Source organism: Saccopteryx leptura, chromosome 1, assembly GCF_036850995.1.
Source record: "Saccopteryx leptura isolate mSacLep1 chromosome 1, mSacLep1_pri_phased_curated, whole genome shotgun sequence".
NCBI classification, from domain to species: domain Eukaryota; kingdom Metazoa; phylum Chordata; class Mammalia; order Chiroptera; family Emballonuridae; genus Saccopteryx; species Saccopteryx leptura.
Window position 1 is genome coordinate 227,997,894 of NC_089503.1, and position 20,580 is coordinate 228,018,473.

The window sequence follows — 20,580 nt, forward strand, 5'->3', positions numbered from 1 at the left end:
AAAAAAAAGAATTAGGGTCATTTTTTATTTTTCTGGGCCCATTCTTGAAAGTACCACCAGAATGCTACAAATAAACAGAATGATGGACATTCCACTATTGAGAAAATGTAATATGAAATCCAGATTCTCTCCTGTACCCAAGTCTAAGTACAGTCAAACCGAAGACTATTTACAAGAAAACCATGAAAAAAAAATCACAGTGAAATTCCATTTTCAATGAAAGGAGTAGGCATTCAATAGGCAGTTATTAAATATGAACCACCACATATGTTGTAAATGCTTCAAAGTATTTAGAAGGAAAATGGAAATAAAACAGGAAAAGTAACTGGAAACATTATATGCAACCTTCAAAATTAGTGAATCATCTGGTACTCTACTCTGACTTTCTCTTTATTAGATGTCGCAACACTTCCTAATTCAAAATAAGACTTTCCTGAAAATAAATAAGAAACTAGCATTGACAATTTTCACATCTATTCTTCTTCACTGAACCTCCCCTAACCACCTACAGTAAAAATAGGGAATAGCCTAGGACTTAATAAAATCTATCTTTATAAGCACTATTCAATGTGAATGTGACTGAAAGGCTATTTTTCAATACCAAATAAGTGATTCTCTGAACTTTCCAACTGAGTAAGCAATATAACTATTTCTGATATAAATCGTGTTGAACCTGTTTCATTTTACATTTTTTAATGCGGCTACTAGAAAATTTTAAATGATATGTGTGGCTTCATTATATTTCTATCAGGCAGCACTGATCAATACACAGCCTGTATTTTGACAGCTGCACTGGGAAAAGGAATAGCACTTTCTGAATAGTATTATGATAATAAGGGGAAAATAAGAAAACAAGATGTTTCATAAGTAAAACCATCAGTGAAACTTGATCAAAAGTAGTTGAGAAGTTATCACTAGGCTTTTTCTATACATGCGAGACCCATCAATTTGTGACAAGTAGTTTCTGCAACAGCAATGTTGTTACTTATAATCTTCTGGAAACTGTGTAACTGGAAAAAAAGACATTCTGCAACTTGGCCAGGCTACACGTGCCTGGCTAATATGTATCACAATTCAATCTCACTAGGTTGAATACTGGGAGAGAAGCAAAGACAAAAGAATACCTAAAATATATTTTTTATTAATAAAATGAGCTGGGACTATTGAAGAGAACAGAGTAAAGATAGCTTATGACTGAGCTTTAGCCAAATCAAAATTAAGCAAGTAAGTTCCTCGACTCAAAGACATGGAAAGGGTAGGAAAAATGAAGTTGAGGAGATACACAGAAATAGGACTGAAGAACAATCTAAACAATTACTACTAAGGGACTAGATTAACTGTGATACAATGTAACACTATATACCAACCAAAATAAACAAACCCGAAATACCCCATCATGGAGAGACCTCAAAAAATATGGCTCAGAAAAAGACAAGTTGCAGAATGACACAAGAAGCATTATGGTATTTGGATGAACTTTAAAACACAAAACTGCCCTGGCCGGTTGGCTCAGCGGTAGAGCGTCGGCCTAGCGTGCGGAGGACCCGGGTTCGATTCCCGGCCAGGGCACATAGGAGAAGCGCCCATTTGCTTCTCCACCCCTCCGCCGCGCTTTCCTCTCTGTCTCTCTCTTCCCCTCCCGCAGCCAAGGCTCCATTGGAGCAAAGATGGCCCGGGCGCTGGGCATGGCTCTGTGGCCTCTGCCTCAGGCGCTAGAGTGGCTCTGGTCGCAATATGGCGACGCCCAGGATGGGCAGAGCATCGCCCCCTGGGGGGCAGAGCACCGCCCCTGGTGGGCGTGCCGGGTGGATCCCGGTCGGGCGCATGCGGGAGTCTGTCTGACTGTCACTCCCTGTTTCCAGCTTCAGAAAAATGAAAAAGAAAAAAAAAAAAAAAAAAAAAACACAAAACTATGGCATATGAAGACACATACAGAATAAAGAATAAAAACAGATTGCAAGGCCATCCACCAAATTCTCAACAGCGGTTGGTTTGGGGTGAGAGAGTATGAGACTAGAGAAGGAAACAAGGATCTTTTTCTATACTGTTCCACTGTCTCTACATCAGACACACATATACATACACTGAGAAAAAAAATATGAAAAAAGGAGACTGCAAAAAGACAAACATGCTTCTGGCTACTGTAAAAACAACTTTGGTAAATTAACTGACTCTGCACATCTAGACATCACTCTGCTCTCATAGCACACACACACAACCCAATGCCATATTCTTGTCTTTTACTGGAGGCTACATTTATAGAACCTAAGGTTTCCATGGCAACAACATGGTCTGTGAAAAAGAGAGACATTTGTTCAGTCAGAGAAAACACTTTTCCCAAAACACACCCTGCCCATCTACAGAAGAAAAAAAAGCCAGAAACACCTGCTCCATACAACTCACCCCCCACCAAATAGCAACTTTAATTTTTTTCTATTTATTATTTTAGAGAGAGAGAGAAAGGGGGGAGGAGCAGGATGCATCAACTCCCATATGTGCCTTGAGCAGACAAGTGCAGATTTTGAACCAGCGACCTCAGTGTTCCAGGTTGACGCTTTATCCACTGCGCCACCACAGGTCAGGTCTCAAATAGCAACTTTGAAGTAACCATGTAACCTCTGATAAAAGCTCTTATCTATCCTGCAGGTGTTATAAATTTATAAAATCTAATTCAGGTCCTTAGTCAAGATATTATATCATATATTTTTTTACAAATCCTCCTTTTATTAATAAATTAGTGTGGGTCCATTGGAATATTCTGTGCCAGAATATATATATTTCCTATGAGTATGTCATAAAATGGAAAAAACAGACATTCCAAACATGTATATTTATGTGTCTCTCTTTTTTATGGATTTCCATTTACTGTGAGAGTTCTCACGTAACCTCGGAGACTTAAACAAGGGAAGACTAAGATCTGAACCAAGAGTAACACAAATATATTTTTCATCAACAAAATTATAAGAAAAGATTATTTATTGTAAAAGAATTATTATTATTATCTTTGTGTGTGTGTGTGTGTGTGTGTGTGTGTGAGAGAGAGAGAGAGAGAGAGAGAGAGAGAGAGAGAGAGAGAGAGAGAGAGGAAGGGAGATAGAAGTGAGGCAGACCCCCACATGCGCCCTGACTGGGATCCACCCTACAACCCCATCTGGGCTAACAAATTTCCTCTTCATCCTTGAAAAGTATTCAAGGAAGATTATTTTCAAAGCTTTAAAATAGGCATGTATTTTAATAATATAATCCCAATATACAAATGACATTCATTCCTCTTGATATCTCAGATCCAATCTTAACCAGTACTTAAAAGTACAAGTTCTAAACCAAAGTCCCTGAATTCCAGCATCAGCTCTACCACTTACCATTTAATATCAGTCCTAACAAGTCGCTGTGCTTCCAAAGCCTCTTTAGAAAAATGAGATATGTCCTTTACAATAATAGAAGTGAAATGTTTTATACATAAAGTATTTAATAAATGTTTGATATTAGCTGTTAGTATAATACTTATAAGCTAGAAGAGTTTCTTTAAATTAACCATTGTTTTCTAGAATTCAAAACACTGAAACACACAAAAAAGGGGCCCTTTTTAGAACTATATGTTTTAAGTGATCTTTTTTTTATTTAGAAGCAATAAACTTGCTTGGTTTACCCTTTTGTGGCCAAATGCATTTTATATTATCTTCTCTGTTTGTTTTTTAAAAAATAATAAACTTGGAAGTATTCTGGCAAATCATCCTTTCCTCCACAGCAGCTGGTGTGTGAAACTGACTCATGAAATGTAGACATAGAAATGAAATATTTGATCATCTGGTCTCATCCACTTGCCAATGTACCAGTAGAATTTTTCCATCCTATAATTTATTTTTAAATACTGCAAATAAATTGCTTATTGGTTTTGTCAAAAATCAATCTGGATTTATTACATATGGGGAAAATGTTCCTCACTTGGTCAAAGCTACAAATCCTTGAACTTCTGATGATTACAAAAAGGAAAAAAAACAAAACAAGACATTACCATGATGTTTAATGTTCCGAGTGGCATAAAGAAACCTCTCTTTAACTTTCAAAGTCAAGAAGAAAAGTAAACATCCAAATCAAGTCTTTTTTTCCAGTTGTTCTAGATTGCGTTCTTTGCTGTGAAGCAAGAATGAAGTTGCTATTCCTGTCATCTCAGATGCACACAACACAGAAAGACTTGTTGTGCACACTCAGAAGGTACCGGGATTTCTGTCTCCCACTGTGTGTCCGTGCCCCAACAACACTGCCATGCTGAGAGGGGCTCTTGGGTCACAGAGGGGCCAGGCTTTCAGGGCCCCCTGTTTGTTGAGTCTGTACCCACTTAACATCAGGGATTTCTTATTGCTGTATAGGTACAACTGGTCACAATTACCTTCAATAGCAGCCAGTAACCTTATGAAAATATGTTCAATCTCACTCAGAATTTAAAAAAAACTGTTATCTAAACATAATTTTTTCACTCTCAGATTGACAAAAATCTTAAGTTTACTAAAAATCTATTACTGGCAAGATTTTTATACACCGGTGGTGGCAATATTAACTGGAGTAGGTTTTTCAATGAGCCATTTGGCGACATCGGACAAAATGTTATACACACACACACACACACACACACACACGGACTTGGTAATTCTACCACCAGTGATCTAATCTATATATCTAGTCACAAAAAGCATCCAAAACACAAATACACAAATATGTAATGATATTCGCCACAACACTGTTTGTAAGGGGACATGGAATCCAGCCTTAGGGGACAGCTGAGATAAACGATGTCGCATCCAGGGGACAATGTGCATCCTCTGAACAGAGTGAGGCTGACCTCTGGATCATCGCACAGAAACATTTACAAGAAAAGGCAAGAACTATATGTATAAGATGACTCCGCTTGCTTACCGTAATTTAATTTTTTTTCATCTAAATATACTGGTAGAATGATACAACTTTTTCCCCAACTATACAAAATCTTATTAGAGACGTTGGGATGGTGGCATAGAAGAGGGAAACTTTCTCTTATTTACATTGTTTTGGATTTGGTTCTAGAGTGTATTTAATTATTTTACTTATTTATTTTAGAGAGAGAAGAGTGAGACATACGGGGTAGGGAGAAGCAGGAAGCATCAACTCATAGTTGCTTCTTGTATGTGCCTTGACAGGACAAGCCCAGGGTTTCAAACGCATGACCTCAGCATTCCAGGTCAATGCTTTATATGTTGTACCACCACAGGTCAGGATGTTTGTAATTTTTAAATAAAATATATATATATATGTGTGTGTGTGTGTATTTCTAGGGGAAAAAAAGTCTAGGTATAAAATAGATTCCACATCATTGCTTGTAAGATCTTCCACCAGACATAACGTCAAATTCCCTCTTCCCAGCACCCATCTGCTCAGTACCAGGCTAGTCTTCTTGATTTCATTCCTATTTTTTGTGTACTAGAGGCTTACCCCAAAACTCTTTCCTCACACTGATCCTCCCATTATTCGAAGAGTTATCTATGACACTACCTTGGTTTTTCCGTTCTCCATTTTCCCAGCCCACAGAAAAACCTAAATTCTCTGATATTGTTAACATTTAAAGCTGCCACTGTGCCACTGAACATTTGGTATTACAAAGGAAACATGCCCCCAAATATTTCAAGAAATAGTAATATTACTGAAGTTAATATACAGCTTCCAAAATAACTGCTTAAAAAGAGAAAGATAAATGGAGGTTTAGTTGCAGGTTACCTGCTGGGTTTTCAGGAAGGGGCTGTGCTTTTTAAATGTAACACCTGGACAGATGTCTAATCACTGTTTGTACAAGTAAAACTAATTTAATATTGTCTGTCAACTGTAACTAAAAATATAAATTAAAAAGATTTTTAAAATAGCTAGCATTTTCCCAATTTCTTTAATGTGTATGTAAATGTAAAAACACGTAGCTATACTAATAGTCTAAATTATACTAAAACTATCTCTACCTGACATGAGAAAAATGTACATCCTTAAGAGTACAAAGCATTAAAAACATTGAGGCTAAACACCACAATGGTTTAATCTGTGAAACTACAATTGAATTAACTTTCAAATCTTTAATAATAACACGTAATCCTAGTAAGGATCACCTATCACGCATAGCAGTGCTGAAAGAAAAGACTACTTTGGCACTCCGTTAAATACAACATTCTTAAAAAAGGTATTCATAATGGTGAAATAGTCCATGGACATTCTGAGAGCAAGGGCCTCCATTTCCCTTTCAAAAAATCTATCTCTCAGCACGCAATTCCTGTTTACTGGATCTCATTCTTCCTGTTTAATGACTCCACCCCTGGTGTAACAAAATCAAAAAACCTGAAGGAATCTATTATTAGCACAAACACTTAGTTAGATATTTTCTATTTAATCAACAGGATGCAAAGTTGTTTGTGCCTGACCACAAAAAAAAAATATATACACACACACACACACACACACACACACACACACACACTCACACACATATATATCCTCCTGCTTTGTCCACTTGCTAATATTGAACAAAAAAAAATCTTTTAACAAATCTTACTTAACAGAAGATTACTTTAGAATAATTTTGAGCTTAATATCCCTCCAACAATTGTATTTCAGGATATAAAATTACCAAAAACAGACTTTAAGAAAAACATGAAAAGTGTTCTAGGTTTGGGGTATCTGACAGCACAGGAAACACTGCTCAGAATGCCTTACAACTTCTTTTGTTAGTCTATGATCTAAATATGCACTTTCCACTCTGTCCTACGCTCTTTCCAAAGCCCTAAGTACTGTATAATTATAACCTGAAATGAAATCGAAGAAAGTGCAGAGAAGAGGCTTGTAGGGAAGCAGCAATTCTTTCTGTAGAAACAGCGGAGTCTGTCATTTGACACCTGCACATTCAAGTTCCCTTCTCTCTTTCCATATGCCCTCATCACACCTCCACACTATTGTATAAATGCTTCTTATATGAGGACTGGACTGTGAATTCCCTGCACGTGTCTTACTCCCCTGTGTAACCCAATGTATCTACCAGCACAGTGCCACACACACAGAAAAGGGGTGTTAAAAAACATTTGGCATGTGACACAGTGCTCCAAGTGTGCAGGTATGTGCCACCTAGAACTTGACACTCTTAGAGCTTTTGTTGCATTCCCCACTCCCTCGAAACGTTACTTAGCCAGATGCACCAAATTGCTTGCGGCTCTGTTTTGTGGAAAGTGGACTACTTCTGCTCTATTTCAATTCATCACTGTCTGGAAATCCCCTTCAGGTGTAGTGATGTTGGGTCTCCTTTCAGTAGGTATGAACTAACTCAAATCTAGGACTGTGTGTCTGAAACCCCGGTCCTGTTATTTTTGGTTCAGATGGTCTCAGAGACCAGTTTCATGATCCAAAAGCGAAACAGCATAGAGACGAAGATATGGTATAAAATGATCACATTGCATTTTCTGATTCTTTCAATCAGTGAACTCAAAATATAAACTCAAAATTCTCTTGTCTTTATCGTTTGAAAAAAATAACAACAAAGTTGGGGATGGGAAGCATCCCCCCAACACTTTTCCGTATGTATCTTTCTACTTTACAAATATTAAGTTCACTAACTCACCATGAGAAGGATCACTTTTATTGGCGTCCTTAAGTCTATTTATTTGAACATAGTGGAATTTTCACAAGGTTTGCCCTACATCCTAAAGTTTGAACTTACTCTTACTTCTATACATACCTGCCTAAATTTCTAAAGCTAAAAAGAGATCAAACTGTATTCTGTGTGGCAGTGAAAAGTATAACCACTATCTGTATCCTAGTCTTTGTTAATTTAGCTGGGTAACATGGAGATAGAAAAATATGAATGCTATTTTCTTCTACTTTTTATCAGAAAGAAGGAATACTCTGTATCAATGTTCTTAGATGTCTTGTGCACATAGACCCATTGCATATGTGTGTGTGTGTGTGTGTGTGTGCACGCACACACACACATCTTCATCTATTCTATATAGCACAAGTGCTTTCAGGAGTATCAGGTTTGATAAAGCATACACCAATATCTCCCTATGGAGATACGTCTTAGCCCAATACCTCCCTAGGGAAAGATTATAGATGATGTCTCAGGCCACATTATGTGGTAAAATTAAGCCATATTCATCAAGATTCCACTAATTAGAAATTCAATCTGAGCAGAAGTCTATTGCACCACGAAAACGTTAAACAAATTAATAATGCAATTAAATTTGTATGTGGGCACATTTACCCTACTTAAGAATTTAAGAACCCTAACACATTATTTGAATGCTAATTACACATGGAAAATTTGTTCATTCGCTAAATCAATTCCAACAGGATGAAGAAATATTTTTAAGTATTATTGTTACTTTATGCTTATAGGTAATAAGGCACACATATTTAAATATTCTACAATGGAAGCATTTCAGAATTTAAACAACCCTTCTCAGTAAATTTAAATCTTTGTATAATTTTTCCATTTATTTTTCACAAATTCACTCTCCTTTCCTAATGTGATTCCTCAGGTAAAAATACCTAGAGGTGTGTTCTTTCTTATAGTCACACTCAATGAATATGTAAAATAATCCCAATATTTAAAGATGCTACCATGAAAAGTGTTACCAATCAAACTGCTCCTATGGTGAACCCTAAACCCCATTGTGATGATATCCGAAGATGGAGCCATCAGGCGATAATCAGGGTTAATGAGGTCATGGGGGCAGGACCCTGGTTCCATGGAATAGGTATCCTTATAAATTAAGGCAAGACACCAGAGCTCTCTCCCCCTCGCCACATTTGTACAGAAGCAAGTCCATGTGAGAACACAGCAGAATGGTGGGTGGCATTTGGCAACCCAAGAGGATGCCCCTCACCAGAAATTGAATCAGTCAGAACCCTGACCTTCAACTTCCAGGCTCCAGAACTGTGAGCGAATCAATTCCTACTGTTTAAGCCATTCGGTCCAAGCTATTTTGCTATGACAGCCTGAGCAGCACTAATATAGTAAGTTTCTCAAACCAAGTAAAGTTAAGCTAAAGGAAGTTTCAAAGGCACATCAAATACATACTATACTCAAATGAAACTCTAAGCCCACTGAACAGAACTAAGTGCAGTCACCACCAACACCATTTTTCTGACTAAAAACAACCTGTGATGCACATAAATTTAACTTCATATACAGTCTAAACATTAGAGTTCAATGGCTGTTAAGGACAAAAGCCTAGGATGGAGCACAGCTGTTCCGCTGACGGTCAGGGAGAGGGGAGGAGAGGATGGTGTCATCAGCTCCAGCTCAGCAGCACGCTCTACTTTTTTTTTTTTTTTTTTTTTGCCAATGCATGTCACTAACCCGGTGACTGACTATGCCATAGAGGGGCCACAGTCAGTGAATAAGGTCAGCAGTTCACTCTCCGAGGACTCTAGCACACTAAGGCAATAGTTGATACCCAAGCATGACTCTAGCCTCGGTCATGCTCTACTTTTTAATGTCTACATGCTTCCTGGAATTCTTGCTTAGAAAGGGTGATCAACTTTCTCATTACCACTTAATTATGTTACATTTCATTAAAATTCATCAGAAAGAAAATAATGCACATATCAAACACCAGAGACTATTAGCGTAAAATATGTCACTATAGAAAACAATATTAAAATTCCTAATTCATGTTTATTCAACCAATATTTATTAAATATTTGCATGTAAAACACTGTACCCAGCACTCTTGTCGCTAAGAAATATAAATAGATAGATAGATAGATAGATAAATAAAAGCAACAGAGCCTTAAATCGCTTCCTTGATGACAACTCCTTGGATGACAAACAGGCACCCCAAACTCCACTTGTTTAAAACTGAACTTCTGATCACTCTCATCAGCCGCACTGCCATGCCATCCCTGTTTAATGGAACCTGATCTTCCCCAAGTCCTCTTCTCTAAAAACTATTACCCTCATCCTTCCAAAAAACTTGGAAGTCATCCCTGAGTCCTCTTTCTTTCATATCCAGATCTAATATATCTTGTCTGCTCTACTTTTATAATATATCCAACATATGACCATTTTCCCTTCTACCACCTGCTATCACAATGAGCTAATTGCATTAGCCCCCGATTGGTCTCTCTGTTTCTACCCTCTCCCCTCTGCTGACTGTTCTCAACCCAGCATTCAGAGTGATCTTATCATACCTCTACTCAAATGCCTCCAGTGGTTCCCACACACACACACAGAATAAATGCCAAAGTCCCTACCCACCAAGCCTCCCGCTGACCCTCTGGCGTCACACCTTCCATCTGTCCCTACCTCACTGCTCCAGCCTGCAGTTTCCCTTGTCCACCAAGTAAGAGCAAGATCCACCTACAAGCTCTGTGATGTTTTCTCCTTTATTCACTACAAAGCTGGTTCCATTGCTTCATTCGATCCTTCAAATACCATTTCCTTATCAGTGAAGCCTTCCAAATACGGCCTGACTCAACTCAGTATATACTGCTCGCAAAAATTAGGGGATATTTCAAAATGAATATGAAGCAATAAAAATATAAGCATTTGATTTTTTATTAAACAAGAACATCAGAAAGCAAACGACAAGTCAAAGAAAGTTTTCAATTATGCAAATGAGATGCAAAACCAACTTTTATTTCATTGGTGGAAATGCACTATACAAAAGGCTGAAAGTACTGGAGTATCTGCACGTTCCCTGATCCCCTAATTTTTGTGAGCAGTGTATTTTCTATAATATTTACCAACATCTAACATGCTATTTATTTTCTTGTTTGTGTGCCTCCCCTCACTACATATAAGCTCCATGTGCATAGCAAGGAACATATTGTTCATAGCTGTATCCTCAATGCCTAAAATAGTGGGTGGTACACAGGAAAACCTTAGAAACATTTGCTGAATTAATTTCTATTATAAGGACTCACAGAAATAGTGAATGTTTATTGGTATGTGCTAGAGTACAAAAATTTCCAAAGTGAGGTTCACTGTAAAAAAATTAATTAAGTTAAGAAACCACCTTCTTCAATACAAGAGGTTCCTAGGCCAGCGACTTTGACCTTAAAGGCTTTCTATGCAGTTACATCCAATGGTTCTTTCCCTATGTTTGTCAAAAAAAAAAAAAAAAATTAGTCATATCACATAGGGAGAATTTCAATGAAAGGAATATATTTTTCTGGGAACACATCTGCAAATTATAGTGGAATCTGAAAATAAAATTTTTCACAATTTTTAGAGCATATCCACTTGTTATATAAATGGGGAAATGGCATACTTTTAATATTATGTAAACTAAGTCAGCATTATACATTTGCATTTAGCCAAACATTAGCATGATTCTGCTACAAACAAAAATTTTGTGTAGAACTTTGCAAGTTACAAAGTGGCATTCAATCTGATAAAGGACTTGTATCCAGAACACAAAGAACTCTCACATCTCAAGGAAATAAAAAAAAAAAAACCTACTCTTTTAAAATGCTAAATGCAACATGGTATCCTGGAATGTACCCTGAGCAGGAAAAAGACATTAGTGGAAAAACTGGTAAGAAGTAAATAAAGTCTCTAGTTTAATGAATGGTATTGTTCCAATATTTACTTCTTGGTTTTGACAAATATATACCACTGTTCTCTTTAAGTGACAGGTACACAAAAAGATTGCACACTATATGACTACATGTGAAATACATCCTGGAAAAAGCAAAACTAGAGGAATAGAAATCATATCAGTGGTTGCCAGGGGCAGGGCTAACCAGAGGGGACGGACTATGAGAAGGGAAAAGAAACTTGTCAGGGTGGTGAAAATGTCTTTAATTCTGGTGGGGGTTGCATGACTGCACATAGATTTTTACACTTCAAAAGGTTCAATCTTACTCTACATAAACATATGCCTTTTGAAAAAGTTGTACCCAACTCAACTGCAACTTAATATTTTTTTTAATTCAAAAGACAGCACTAGTAGCAATATGAACCTGTTACTACAATAATTACTGAATTTAGAGATGCAAGCACTGTATGGCCCAAAAGAAGTTTACCAGATCACACATGTAAGGATAGTCATTGTAGCACTGTGAATACTCTGCAATGGTTACACACACACAGGCACACACACCCATATACACACCAACACACAATAAAGTTCTTCATGTACTGTCCTACAGAGATTCCCAAATTATATATATATTTATTTATTTATTTAACATAATATATATATATATTATGTTAAATAAATAAGCAAAGGGCAGGTAGGGGATATATATTCTATGGGCCTATCTATGGATCTTTTAAAATCTTTGGAAGACTAAACAAGAGACTAAAATCATTATATTTGGGGATTGAGAGTTAGGCAAATGTGGAACACAGGAGGAAATAAAACTCTTCACTGTATGTTTTGTTATACTTTTGATATGTGAACCATGCGAGGAAAAAAAAAATCTAAGTAAATAATATTTAAAACACCAACCTTAAACATATATAGTTGAAGTACAAATTATGAACATTTTTGGAACACTGACAACAGTCCAGAGACAAAAAAAACTCATCATGTGCACTTACAATGCAAGATAACTTTCAATTACCAGAAGAGAATGAGCAATCCACACAGGAGCCTATGTACTTAACCTTTCTTGCCAACCCCACAAATTTAGAAGAAAATAAGTAAGGAGTATAAGAAATAAGAGAACAAAGAAGTTTGGGGGAAAAAAAGATTTAATTTTTTGAAAGGAGGCGTAAATGACAGAACTCATTTAAAAAGCCAAGAATGTGTTACACCTCTCAAGTCCCTGCGTCTCTCTGAGTGCCACACTCTTCTACCTCGGACGCGGGGATATTTTTTACCTCTGGTAAGGGCCAAAGAGAAACAAGAAAGACTTCTTGCCACAAAAAGGGACACAAGTCCTTGCACCCTAACAACTCAGAAGACATTTAAACACAGATACATACCCAGCACAACCAGAGCACTGGGATGGATTATTTTAGGATTTCAGAAGCACCTCAGACTCCCTGAGATCTCACATTCCAAAGCCTAGCAATCTAACCTCTCATTCGGTAGTACAATCATAAAATGGTGTCAGAACCAGGTAGGCAAGTTCAGTTAATTTAAATTACATCTCTGTGCATGATATGAATTAACTCTTAGCATATTTGAATAAATATTTCTGCAGTCTGGTCAAAGTCTAGTCCATACAGCTCCTTGCCCAGCAGTGTGGCCAGACAACAAAGTTCACTTAAGAAGCTAAGACACCCACATGGCCACAGTTGCAAAAGCAGAAGTACCAGGAATGCTTTACCCTCAAATCTACTAGCTCCAAAGACTGTATCACTAATTCAAATCTGGTCCCTGGCAGCAATCTCCCGAGCCTTTCCCTTGGCTTTTTCAGTCAGCACTGAAAACCAAGGTTCTCAGCTATGTTCCTACACAGAAAGTAATTCCACGCTGAAACTCCATAAGCAATAAAAATCCTGTGTTTCCGACAAACCGCCAATCCCTGGTTGTGCTACTACAGAGAAAAACTGGTTAATTTCCCGAATACAGAACAATTGAAACGTATCAAGTTAGCCCATTCTAAAAACCATAAGATTCTAACTGAATTCATCAATTGGCAAAAATCGCTAAGACTGTAGTTATATAACAAAAAACCCTGCAAAAACTACAAACCAAAATCCTATAGTCAATAATCAAAAGATATCAGAAGCTATCAAGACAATATTTATATCCTTAACACAGTGTCCAGAGACAAAATTACCAATCCATAAATACAGTATTAGATGCTATTAAAACCATCAAGTGAAACTAGCATTTTCAGATAAACCTGGAGATCAAAACAGGCTATTTAAAGGTATAGTTAAAATAACAATAACTAACACTTATTGAGAGCAATCACCTGGATCTAATTTAAAAGTAGACATTCCAGCGCCACTCTGCTAACTCCAATAGCTTTAAAAATTAGATTTTAATAAAATTAGACTTTAGACCTGAAGCTCATCTCGAAAGTGTAAGTAACCTAGTGAGACATTTTGAGAGAAAAACATCCTAAGCAAGTCAGAACTTTGTTTTGTAAAAGTCCTTATTAGCAACAATACAGATATTTATACTCAATCTTACTGTATAGTGGAAAAAATACACTTTAAATCAGAGTTATGTGTCCTTAAGTATATTCCTTAACCTCTCTCTATCTCAGTTCCTTCACTGGCAAATTGAAGACAGCACCTCCTGCTTAATTGGGTTGATGGAAAAACTACCTTAAAAGCATGAGAAAACACCTAGTTGACTTTCTGGCACATAATAGACACAAAATGTCAATTGTTTTCCCATATCTTTCCTCAGCTCTTTTTGAGTTATGTTCTCCCTAAATACAAAGCGAGCAATGTAAAGCCAGTAGTCGTGGTCATCACAGCCAGGCACATACGGGCTCCCATTAGATTCGGGCAGACGGTAAAGAAACTGTGGAGCCAAAAACTGGTGGACCATACCTTTATTTTAGCCTCGCACCGGGCAGGTGAGTAAACACAAACACACAGGGCTCCAAAACCCACTCATTCAGAGCTCACAAAGCTACTAACACATCCAGGTTTTCCTAGAATCAAAAGCCCCCACCAACTCAGTCACCTCTGGTTCCCTATCTGCATACCTTCTCCCTCCTCATCTCTGCACAAGCTGGCTTCTCCTTTAGCACCCTGCCATCTTGGCTACTTTTCTTCCTCCTTCTTCCTCACAAACTTTTCTTGGCACCAAAAAACCTCCTCCCGCACACAATAGCATAACAATGGCCCTTCCCAAGCAGGAAGGTAATTAGCAGTTTCACCTGGCAGCCGCCATTTTTAACAATAAGAGTGAGCAAATTCAAATAACACAAATTTTACAAACTTATTTGCTCAACAAGCAACAAACAACACAAAGTGTTACACATTATTACACTGGCAAAAAAACCTAAAACAGATAGTGCAACACTTTCAAAAGGGCTGCATTATAAACGTAACTCTTGTTTTAAGGATAATCAGAAGTATAATATAAAGATTCATTTAATGTTGCACCTTTCAATGTGAAACATTAATTATAAAATTCTAATTCCTCTTCAAATTCTTCAAAAATCATCCTGAGGCCGTGGCCAGTTAGCTCAGTCAGTTAAGAGCATTGTCCTGACATGACAAGGTTGAGGGTTTGATCCCCAGTCCGGGCACACACGGGAAGCAACCAAATGCATGACTAAGTAGAACAAATGTGTGCTTCCCTTCCCCCCTCCTCTCTCCCCCTTCCTCTCTCTGTCTCTTGAAATAATAAATAAAAAACCCTGCTGGATAGCTCAGCTGGTTGGAGCGTCATTCTAGCACGGAGGTTGCCAGTTCAATCCCCAGTCAGGGCACACACAGAAGCAGTTCGATGTCTCTCTCTATCTCTGTCTCTCTCTTCCTACCGTTCTCTTTAAAAAAAATCATCACAAGGTTTTTTTTCACATTCCACATTCATATTTCTATTAACATTTGTACGCAAGTTTCTGGTTATATATTTAAGTTTACATAGCATCTATATTTAAATACAAAAAATCAACAGATTTCACTCGTCAAAAGAATTGTATCCACTCATAGCATAGAATTACAGAGCTTTTAGTTCCAAAATATGGATTCTGATAAACACACTTAGAGTAGAACATACATACATATGACACATATGGAAAAACTTTGCCACTTTTGAGTATTTCTGAAAGTGAAGACCTTGGGGTTCAACTTTTTTATTTAAAATAATCAAAACTGTCTGAAATACACTGGTGTGGATGACTTTACATAAAATGGTTCTTTGAAGTCTTTTAAACAAAGTTTTAAAATAGTTCTTTTAACAAAGAAAAGCTCTTTACTAAACTCTACATGAAGCCTGTGCTTCTAAAAAATAATCCGGAGAAGTCATTAAGCTGGACGACCCAATGAAAAAATAATTTTAAAACATAGTTTTCCTGCCTTCCACACACCAAAAGAGATGTACTCCTATAAATGCTACTAGTGAAATATTAAAAGTATCTTAGTTTATTATCTCTATAGGTGACTCACCATTTCTCCTGGCACACATGTGCCAGTGACAGTAATACCTTACACATTAGAGTATAGAGTGTTTCATTTGCGATGTACTTTCTCATATATTATACTCATTCAAGCCTTACAACCACCCTGAAAAACAGGTAAGGCAGACAGTGTGCCCTATTTTACAGACCAGAAAAGTCAGAGCGAATGAAAGTGGCCCAGGTCACACCGACAGAAGAAAGGGTACAACACCAGTCCCCTTCCTCCAGTCACAATTCCTCATTAGTATTCCAGACCCCGAAAGAAATCACATCTCTAGAGTGACACTGATGGAAAAAAAGTCAAGGCATTATTAGTCACAATTTTATTCTTACAAGAGATTGAGTACACAATTTAAAATATTGCTGATCTAACTTTTAAAAGGTTACAAGGTAGATGTATAAAACACCCCAAGTTCAGAATCCAGTGCAAGTAAATGTATCCATACCACACCTAATCCCAGGCAGCAACCCGAAGTCCAGAGCTTAGGAATTCAGAATGCCGTGCCTGGAATTTAGGTTTTTACTTCTGTGACCAACTCCAGTCATGGTGACTAAGTAACATTTGAATCACTATCGCCTAATGAGGCAATTCTAGGAATCAATTCTGGTTCAGTCTGAACATAATCACAAGCCTAAATTGTGTTACAATCAAATAATTTTTAAAATTTTCCTATGAGTTTAAGTTTAAAATGGTACTATAGTACCTTGGGTTGTAGACCATCAGTATTGCTTACTGAATTACTATTAGAGGGTCCAACACACGCTTCATACATTAAAATATTGACAAAATGCTAAGATATTATAAAACGCCATGGAAACATAGATGTCAGTAAGACAGTTTCATCTTCAAGGACTCTGGCACTTTAAAATAGGAGACAAGGTATGCACCCTTAAAATTATTATAAAATAATTACCAGAGAATAAATGTCTTCAAGAGATGCACAAGGGCAAACAGGAAAAACCTCTCCAAAAAAATCCAACATCCAGCCCAAACTGACCAGAAAACCATCATATACATTTAAATTAGTCCTTAAAAAATGACCAACATAGGCATGAGGGAGGAAAAAAGACCAGCATTAAATGAAGACTTACTTACTTCCTTTCATGGGTGAAAGGAAGAAAATTAAGACTCTTATGAGACACTGATGAAGGCCCAAGAATGATGTCAGAATAAAAAGATGAGCTACAAGGAAAAAAATGAACTAGTGTTTTTTTACTGAATTCCAAGGTAGGCTTTTTATAAAATCAGTTCAAACACAAGAGGAAGATAATGCAAGATTACTGTTCTTCGTGGTTACAAGTATCCCTCTTGACAATTACCATCCACAAGAACGGGTTCTACTTGACAATGCAAAATAAAGCCGTAGGTATTTTTTTCTAAAATACCATCCTAAATGAATAGGTCCACAACATATTTCTTCTTGCACCTTTGATCTTATAACCAACTGGACAAAATAAAAATGAAGGGAAATAGAAATTGGGATCTACCCTAACAGCAGAGAAGAAAAAGAATAAGCATGGTTCCAGTAATATTTATTAAATATTTATTTTATTGATTTTAGAGAGAAAGGAAGGGCGGGGGGGAGAGAGACAGGAACAGGAACATCAGTCTGTTCCTAAATGTGCTGCCCTGAACGGATATCGAACTGGCAACCTCTGTGCTTCTGGAAAATGCACTAACCAACTGAGTTATCCAGCCAGGGCTAGTAATATTTTTAATGTAGTCATCATTCAAGATCAGCAGAGGAAAGTATTTATCCAATATGTTAAGAATAAATTCTGAGACAGTCATAATCTTCTGAAAACTATGATAGAGAGGAATTCAGCTTTTTTTAAAGTCTTGAACAAGAGCCTGACCAGGCGGTGGCGCAGTGGATAGAGCGTCGGACTGGGATGAGGAGGATTCAGATTCGAGACCCCGAGGTCGCCAGCTTGAGCGCAGGCTCATCTGGTTTGAGCAAAAGCTCACCAGTTGGACCCAAGGTCGCTGGATTGAGCAAGGGGTTACTTGGTCAGCTGTAGCCCCATAGTCAAGGCACACTGAGAAAGCAATCAATGAACAACTAAGATGTCGCAACGAAAAACTGATGATTGATGCTTTTCATCTCTCTCTGTTCCTGTCTGTCTGCCTCTATCTATCCCTCTCTCTGACTCTCTCTGTGTCTCTGTAAAAAAATAAAATACAATAAAATTTTAAAAAATAAAGTCTTAGATAAGAGATAGTGTAAACAACATTTTACACTAAAAGTCATTTAACCTATTTCATATACATATAAAGAAAACCATAAAATACAAAAAGCCAGGTTTTAAGTTATGACTAAGGTCTTTCCTATTTTTCCTAGAAAAAAAAATTTGACCTAGTTTAATGAAATTTATGGATTGCATTCCACCAGACTTCCAAAGATTTATAGGAGATGATAGCTTTTTCCCCTCCATCCTCCAAGCCATTCTCTATTTTGTTTATAGGAGATGCAAGCTTTTTTCTCTCTATCCTCCATGCTATTCTGTATTTTGTTTCAACCACTTTGAAGGTAAATATTGTCTGCTTGAAAATTGATTCGACATGTTTAATATCTACTCCCTTCTTTTAAAAACACTAAGTAGAAATGCACAAAATACTGTATAATATGCTTACATTTATAAATTTATTTTTGAACATTTCCAGGAGAGTACATTAACTGCTTTCATAAGTAACTGGCGAGACATCTGAAAATATAAAAACTCATTATCCTGGATCCTGGAAGGCTAAGTAGCTGAAGGCAAGTAAACATCCAGACAATGTCTATTTGAGAGTAAGGAGTTCTGATGTTATATACATACATTGTAATAAGGTTTTCATTAGCATTACCAACAAGTTTCAGTTAACATTGGCAAGGCAGTGTTGCAAATTTGGAGTGGTGAGGGTCTCCTAAACCATGATGAGGAGAAATGCTTTCCTTTAAGTTATTTTTATTTTTTTTTTACAGAGAGAGAGAGAATCAGAGAGAGAGGGATAGATAGGGGCAGACAGACAGGAACAGAGAGAGATGAGAAGCATCAATCATTAATTTTTCGTTGCGACACCTTAGTTGTTCATTGATTGCTTTCTCATATGTGCCTTGACCGTGGGCTACAGCAGACCGAGTAACTCCTTGCTCGAGCCAGCGACCTTGGGTCCAAGCTGGTGAGCTTTTGCTCAAACCAGGTGAGCCCGCACTCAAGCTGGCGACCTCAGGGTCTCAAACCTGGGTCCTCTGCATCCCAATCCGATGCTCTATCCACTGCGCCACTGCCTGGTCAGGTGCTTTCCTTTAAGGAATTTCACTTCTAACCCCCCCAAAAAAAATCCCATTGGAGTAAATTCTACACACATTGATATAATTAATTATCATAAGTGTACAAGTTCTAGCATATTAGCTAATTAATTTAAAGTTATTTTTGTGGTGCCAAGAAGTAACAGCTATTGAACTGAAAAGAGAAAAGATAAACTCAAGCAAGTTTCTGTTTGGACATCAGATAGAGAAGGGTAAATAATCTAATATAAAGTAAATAGTTTTATCTCTAAATCCAATTTCAAGGTTTAGATAACACTACACGCCTATATCCATTTTAAATATGATAAAGTAGCAGTAAAATAATTCTTGATTGCAGACTAAATGGAAATTAGAGATTTTTACTTTTTATACTACAACATGAGGTTAACTGAGCAGAGCATACTGTGATGCTCCAGGAATTGAACCTAGTATATCTAATAGGCTTAAAGACTCACAGTTTTGCTTTTTTTTAAATAATGAAAGCCTACTTCAGGAAGAATATTTATTAACTTCTCATCTAACTCCAGATTTCTTGAACCCAACCCCCACCCAAAACAAAGACCACAGATGCCATTTCAAGAAAGTCAGCATGGAAAACTGAAGACAGCAACCTAGACAAAAATATATCTCTCTTAGGAGCAAAACTGTATGCCCACGTCGCTGGCTTGAGAAAAGGGGTCACTGGCTCAGGCTGAGCTACAAGGTCAAAGCACATATGAGAAACAATTAACAACTAAAGTGATGCAACTACAAATTGATGCACCTCGTTATTCTCCCTTCTTCTTTTTCTCTCTCACTAAGTAAATAAGTAAATAGGAAAAGAAAATAATACAAAGTCACTGATTTTAGATTTTGGTACAGTTCCCAGCCACCAGTGGTCCCTCTTCCTCCCACTCCCACAGTCTGTTTCAACTCAAACTGATGCAGACCTGTTTCTTACCCATCTCTGTGTAACTGCTGGTCCGGTGCACCTAATCTAGTTGAAGGGTAAGGCTCAAGCTTTCCCAAAGCCTCCACAACCTTCCTGTTCAGCCAAATACTACTCAATTACTCGTCCTCAAGCGCTATTCTGACTTGGAATACCAGGATTCAAAAGCCCCCACTGCACATAGAAATTCTTAACCTGGTACGATTAAACTTTTCAAGTCTGTAAGTCAACCAGAAGGCACTGAAATACACATTTCTGTAACCACTGGGGCAGACAGCAAAATACTTATTAAAGAATATATGTAAA

At 37.3% G+C, this 20,580-nt stretch overlaps 1 protein-coding gene and 1 non-coding gene across 7 annotated transcripts in view; both read right to left on the minus strand.

Annotated features, from left to right (window-relative positions):
• Positions 1 to 20,580, minus strand: part of RAPGEF2 (Rap guanine nucleotide exchange factor 2) — a 254,331-nt gene that overhangs the window by 213,685 nt on the left and 20,066 nt on the right. The window lies entirely within an intron of this gene.
• Positions 9,352 to 9,484, minus strand: LOC136389808 (small nucleolar RNA SNORA3/SNORA45 family). Its single transcript, XR_010748378.1, has one exon. It is a non-coding gene; the product is annotated as a small nucleolar RNA SNORA3/SNORA45 family (small nucleolar RNA).